The following is a 7258-nucleotide window of genomic DNA, read 5'->3' on the forward strand; positions in this document are numbered from 1 at the left end:
AGATCATACTAAACTTTTATTCAATTAAATCATGAAATAGCTAAGGATCAAACTAATATAGGTAAAGGCAATAAAAGTGATGGTGATACAATACCGGGGCATCTCCCCCAAGCTTCGCACAAGCCAAGGGGAGTGCCCATACCCGTGTACGCAAGTTTCCTTCTTTGGTGATGGTGGTGGCGGTACAATGGCTTTGTCCTCCAATATATTCATGAGCGCCTCCCTCAAACTTTGAATCTCTCGAAGGGCTCGATGAAGCAACTCAGTGTTATTCTCCACTTCAGCCATAATATGTTTATTTTCCGGTCCCAAAAGTTTGTTCCTGCATCACTTTCTCTTGGACGAGATATGTCCCAATTGGACGGTATGTGCACACAAGGAGTATTTGAAAACCCATAACTGTGAATAAAATAGTGAAAATTGTTTTGATGTAACCTATGTAAAGGCCTCCTTGGAGGGAGTCCTTCTTGAACTTTAGAGCACTCTTGATTGTTTGTTGATCTCATGGCTTGATGGCTCTGGCTGAAAAACAACACGAAACAAGAACAAAGGATTTCTCCGCGATGCGGTGGTCAATACGTCCGGGCGAGTATATAAAGATTTTTTAATCTTGGGAAAGAAGTATACGGAAGGAAAACCATGTCGGTAAGGTGCCCAAGGGGACCACTACCCACCAGGGCATGCTAGGTGGGGCAGGCGCGCCCTAATGTCTTGTGGGCACCTGGGTTGCCTTCCCGGTTGTTTCTTATTTTCCTATTTTTTCTAATATTCCAAAACTGACAGAAAACATTTTTGCAGATTTTTTCGGAAATTGTTTACTTACCATATCACGTACCTATTCCTTTTCAGGGTTCTGGAGAGTTCTGGAAGGTTTCTTTTATGTGTTCCTCCGCTATCATGGTTTGGATAATGTTAGTTTCAACAGTAATAGGCGTACCAGAAATATAGTGTTTAATTCTTTGTCCGTTGACTACCTTCGGGTTGGTACCTTTGGCATTATTAATGTTGATAGCTCCAAAGCGATAGAATTCTTTGATGATGTATGGTCCTTCACATTTAGAGAGAAGTTTTCCTGCAAAAAAATCTAAAACAATACTTGTACAGTAGAACATGTTCACCAACTTTGAATTCCCGCTTTTGGATTCTTTTGTCCTACCATCTTTTAATTTTTTATAAATAGTTTGGCATTTTCATAAGCTTGGTTCCTCCATTCATCTAGCGAGCTAATATCGAATAACCTCTTTTCACAAGCAAGTTTGAAATCATAATTGATTTCCTTAATTGCCCAATATTTTTTATGTTCTAACTCAAGACGCAAATGACAAGCTTTACCATAAACCATTTTATAAGGAGACATACCCATAGGATTTTTATAAACTGTTCTATAAGACCAAAGTGCATCGTCAAGTTTTTTATACCAATTCTTTTGGGACCTATTGACAGTTTTTTGTAATATTAATGTTATTTCTCTATTCCTAATTTTAACATGACCACTGGATTTAGGATAATAGGGTGATGCAATTATATGGTTAACATCATATTTAGCAAGCATTTTACGGAAAGCACCATGAGTAAAGTGTGAACCACCATCAATCATTAAATATCTAGGGACTCCGAACCTTGGGAAAATAACTTCTTTAAGCATTTTAATGGAGGTCTTTTGATCAGCACTAGCTTCTACCCACTTAGTGACAAAATGAACAACAACCAAAATATGTGTATACTCATGAGAGGAAGGAAAAGCTCCCTTATAGTCAAAGCCCCAAACATCAAATGGATCAACAACAAGTGAATAATTCATAGGTATTTCCTTATGCTTACCAATATAACCAATTTTTTGACATTCATCACAAGACAAGAAAAACTTACGTGCATCTTTGAAAAGAGCAGGCCAATAAAAACCAGATTGTAATACCTTGTGTGTAGTTCTATCTCCCTCACGATGTCCTCCATAGGCTTCGGAGTGACATTTCCGTAGGATTTGTTCCTGTTCATGCTTAGTTACATAACGTCTAATAATACCATCTACTCCTTCTTTATAAAGATTTGTGTCATCCCAAAAGTAATGTCTTAAGTCATCGAAGAAAAAATTATTTTGTTGGTATGTGAAACTAGGTGGTATAAATTTAGCAAGAATGTAATTAGCATAGTCAGGATACCAAGGAGTGTTATGAGAAGCATTTATTACAACTAGTTCTTCATCGGAAAAACTATCATCATTAGGTTGTGGGTCATCAAGAATAGTTTCTAACCTTGAGAAGTTATCAGCTACGGGATTCTTCGCTCCTTTCCTATCAATAATATGTAAATCAAATTCTTGTAGTAAGAGAACCCACCTAACGAGTCTATATTTAGCATCTTTCTCTTCCATAAGATATTTAATAGTAGCATGATCCATGTGAACAATGACTTTGGAATCAACAATCTAAGATCTGAGTTTATCACAAGCAAACAGAACTACTAAAAATTGTTTCTTAGTGGCAGCATAATTTCTTTGGGCAATGTCTAGTGTTTTACTAGCATAATGGATAACATTTAATTTCTTATCAATTCTTTGTCCTAGAAGAAGACCAACAACATAATCACGAGACAATAGATAATTTCAAAAGGCAAGTTCCAATCAGGTGGTTGAACTATAGGTTGAGAAGTTAAGGCTTTCTTAAGTGTTGCAAAGGCTTCAACACAATCATCATCAATAACAAATTCAACATCCTTTTGTAAAAGATCCTATAAGTTCTGTAGAAGTCTTTAATGAACCTCCTATAGAAACCAGCATGACAAAGGAAACTACGAATACCTTTAATATCTTTAGGACATGGCATTTTCTTGATTGCATCAACTTTGGCTTTATCCACCCCTCAAGACCTCATTTAGAAATTTTATGCCCCAAGAAAATGCCTTCATTAACCATAAAGTGGCCCTTCTCCCAATTCAAGACAAGATTAGTTTTTTCACGTCTCTGCAAAACTCGATCTAGGTTGCTTAAGCAATCATCAAAAGAAGTTCAGTAAACAGAGAAATCATCCATGAAAACCTCAAGATTCTTTTCACAAAAATTAGAGAATATAGCAGTCATAAATCTTTGAAAGGTAGCAGGTGCATTACATAAACCAAAGGGCATGCGTCTATAAGCATGAGATGCAAAATGGAAAGTAAAATTGGTTTTCTCTTCATCATGTTTTGATACAGGTATTTGAGAGAAATCAGAATATCCATCAAGAAAACACAAGTGTGTGTGCTTTGACAATCTTTCTAACATTTGATCAAAGAAAGGCAGAGGGTAATGATCTTTTTTAGTAACTTTATTTAATTTTCTAAAGTCAATTACCATTCACTACTAGAGAATTACTTATACATGGGATTTTACCGGTAGCACTTGTTTGGAAACCCACGCTACTTATAAATACCAGTAGTGCTTGGTACAAAATGCGTTGCTTGTATTACTTAGCAGCAACGTGGGTTTTTTGGGCAGCGCTACTAGTAAGTGTGCCACACCACTCCCCCAGGTTAAGACATAGTAGCAGCTTGGTGATCAACCCAGCGCTGCTGCTAAAGGCATGGTTGTAGCACCTGGTTTGCAAAACGTGCTACTATCACCCATGCTACAAAAAATCCACCCAAGATCCATATCCAGATCCCCTCCACCCCGGCCTCCCTTCCACCCCCTCTCTCTCTCCCACGCGACTCCCCTCACCGCTGCCGTCTTCGGCTCCAGCCGCGATTCCGGCAAGTTCCGGCAGCGCGCAACACACCGTCGAGACCTCCTCGCTCCGGCGCTTCCTCCTCTCCGGGCAGATTAGCTTGCTTAATCGCAACCCCACCCCCGTGGCTAGGGTTGGGTTGCGGGAGGGGCCTTCTTCCTCACCGGCCGGCTCGAGCTGGCCAGATCCACGGCGTCGTGCCCCTCCATGACCTCAAACCCTCAGGATACACAGGCGCTCGCAACCATGGAATGGATGGATCCATGGGTACGAATCCCTCTTCTCTCACTTCTCCCTCCCTCCCTCTCTGACCCACCACCGTCTCCATGACCAGGACTAGGCCGACGCCATGGAAGGGAATGAAGGGCCACCAACAGCAACTCCCTCTGGTCTTCTCCCACCATGGAAGGTATCACCCATGCTTGTCCACGCTCATCCATGCCACATTCCAAGCATTGCTGCAACTTACATCTTCAGACCAGACACAATTCTCAAGCTTTTGTTCCTTCTTCGGGAAACTGCACATTCATCTCCAGCTTGTTGATACTAACTCGATAATGTTGCTATCCTCAAGCATACATGGAAGCCACCGCCACTACTCCGACCCTACTGCCAACGCCCCATGGAGACTCTGCTCTCTCTCGTGTCCTGCCTGTGTGTCCTGACCATCAAACCAATTACCCCGAGGTGTTGCTTCTTTTCACTAGTGCAGCAGCTTGTGTGCGTGTGCGTCTAGTATGAGCGAGATTCGACAGCACAAGATGAGCTCTTGTAGCGATGATTGATTCTCTATTGTTCACACAAGTCCATGCCAATTTTGTCTTGTCTTGACACTTTACTTTCGGTTTTGCAATAGGGAAGACATTGATTTGATTTGGGGGGAGGTGACGTACACCAAATAGAAATTCAGAGTTGTAGATGTTCATGAGAAGATGTCATTGCTGACCTTAGTCAATTTTAATTTGTTCCCGAGACTAGCAATCAAGTAAAATCCCTTCATTACAAACTAATTGAAGTTCAGTACAAAAAAATCAATTGAAGTTCTAACATTGTGCTAAGTCAACCTTCTTCAAGTTTGACCAAGTATATAAAAACTATTTCAACATCTACAACACCAATTTATTTTCATCATAACATTGATCCCGTGTTAATTATCCCCATATATGTGTCCGATGGCAAGTTGCGGTCATGTACATGCTAGCTATTCGCGAGCTTAGACTGCGCTTATTGGTCGGCATTCCCTAAAAAAATTGGTGTTTTCTTCGTACATCGCTTCGTTTGGTGTTTGCTTCTATAAATTTGAAATTGAAGAAATTCAAATCTGGGTTAGTAAGTCTTGGGAGGATGTCTTGCTACATGCTCTAGATTCAGTCCAATACTGGTTGTACAGTTAGCTTCCCTCGAAATACATGATTCGTATTGCGTTAATAATCTGGAGCTAGTTGTATTTTTAATTCACTAGCCTTTTACTTATACATGAGAGAAGTGAGAAGCTAAGTCAATAGGAGCTAAACTCAACCCTTGGCTTGTTACGTGAGCTCAAACTAGTGACTAGTGAGTGTTTCATGTAGTGAACTTGATTTTCTGGTGTTTTTGTAACATCCATGTAAGGTGCATAGCAGCCCTATTTTGTGCTAGATCCTTTGTTTAACCAAATCAGTTAGGGATGATAGCCCATTCATGAGCAATATTGCGAGATGTTGGTTGCCTTTTAGAGAAAATCTGGAGCGTGGGGTGACTCTAGCAATAAACTGAACTTGGTTCAGTTAAAACCTACACTCTCAAATTTGGACAGCAAGCTTATATCTGAAAAAAGAGTTAGCTAGTCTCATAATTTTGAGTTGGCCCCTTTACATAAGTTTTAATAAAGATCCAAGGTTTCTTTAGAGTATTTATTTGTGTCGTTTGGATGTACGGTTTGATAGCAGCCATCAGTTTAGTTTACTGTCCTGAAATATATGTTCCTGGGTACAGTATTTTGATATGGGAGATTAGGACCTGTTAGAAGTGGTATTAAAATAAAGTTACAACATGGATATTTTAGAGGCTGTTCTGTAGACACTTAAACACATATCACTTGTCAGGTTTGGTTTGGTATATTAAATCCTACGAAATTATCAATGTGGGTTGTACTATGTTGGACAAAATTTTATGTTTGGACTTGGGTGAATGTAACCAGACTTATACTCTCAGATTTCGTTATGGCTGATGGTGTGAGGACTTATAATGTGATAAAGTATATACTTTGTTGCAAAACCAAAATCAGTGAAATATATTGCCTTTTTTGCAGCTGATGACATCTCCTGGAATCTTTACTCCATAAAGTAAGGATATAGATAACATCATATGTTCAGAGTTCAGTTCTTTTCTTATCTGAAACTAACATATTTTACAATGGGCGTGATGGATGTTGCAGGTTCATTGATGACAGCCAAGGTTTCATGCTCCAAAGTGACTAGATCTTTCTCCATGTTGTCGACTCACCCAGAGTCCTTAATCATGAGGAGATGGGACACGTCGATTGTTAGAGTACACTTGACAGGTGCATTTTGTGAAATTCTGGCGTGAAGATTGATAGCATGCTTGCCTGCTTGTTCTTTTCAGTTCAAATAAATGTTCCTTTTCTTGTTGAATTCAAAGTAGCTAGAGGAGATCAAGTGGAAAGGCTGTTGATTGTCCCAAAGTTCTTGGACCATTTAGTTTGAATAGCCAGTTAGGAATTAAGCATATATTTTTGGCATGAGCCCCTTTAAATTGCTAGATGAGAAAGAATCTTAACTTAATGGGTCTTGTGAATTGGAATATACCATTTAGTTGAAATGATGCAATTTGCGTACTAACAAGTTTTCACTTTCTTGACATGGGCGCAGGGGTGATCAACACTGACTAGCACGGCCGGTGGGTGCTATGCTCATCAAGTACTCGGAGGCAGACTTCTCGGTGAAGCCGGCGGCCACGTCCCATAGATGATTGTCCAGGTGATTTCGACGCCGGAGGTCGCCGAGGTGCAGGACCTCGACGCCACCGTCCGGGGGGAGGGAGGATTCGTGTCCACCGACGTCTAAGCTCCGAGCCTTGGTAGATACATCTAGGGAAGTGGTCTGTTTAGGTTGGTAATGGAACACCAAGGAAGGTACCCACCTTTTGTAACACCCACGATGCGGCTATATCTTCCACAAGTCGGAGCACGACTTAGAGGCATAATCGCATAGTAGGCATGTCACAAGAGGGGTAATCTTTACACATCCCATGTACTTAATAAGAAAGGGATAAATAGTCGGCTTACAATCGCCACCTCACACAATACATAAATATAGCGTTACATCATCCAGAATACAAACAAGGTCCGACTACGGAACCAAATAAAGAAAGACAACCCCTAATGCTAGATCCCCGATCGCCCCGACTGAGCTCCACTACTGATCAACTGGAAACAATATAACACAACGAACACGATCTTCATCGAGCTCCTCCTTGAGCTCGGGTGCATCACCTGCACGGTTATCATCGGCACCTGCAACTGTTTGAAGTAATCTATGAGCCACGGGGACTCAGCA

The 7258-nt window shown here is 40.6% G+C and overlaps 1 long non-coding RNA gene across 4 annotated transcripts; it reads left to right on the plus strand.

Moving 5' to 3' along the window:
• The first annotated feature begins 3562 nt into the window (after positions 1 to 3562).
• On the plus strand, positions 3563 to 6975 carry LOC125512934 (uncharacterized). 4 transcript variants are annotated; one of them, XR_015608127.1, is made up of 6 exons: positions 3573 to 3968; positions 4036 to 4110; positions 4276 to 4388; positions 5992 to 6025; positions 6118 to 6243; positions 6572 to 6975. It is a non-coding gene; the product is annotated as an uncharacterized LOC125512934 (long non-coding RNA). The 4 variants fall into 4 exon arrangements; XR_007285612.2 differs by having other exon boundaries at positions 3563 to 3968; positions 4276 to 6025; XR_007285611.2 differs by having other exon boundaries at positions 3572 to 3968; positions 4036 to 4388.
• The last annotated feature ends 283 nt before the right edge of the window (positions 6976 to 7258 follow it).

Source organism: Triticum urartu, chromosome 6A (genome assembly GCF_056163025.1).
Source record: "Triticum urartu cultivar PI428250 chromosome 6A, HENAU_Tu73, whole genome shotgun sequence".
Classification (NCBI taxonomy): Eukaryota; Viridiplantae; Streptophyta; class Magnoliopsida; order Poales; family Poaceae; genus Triticum; species Triticum urartu.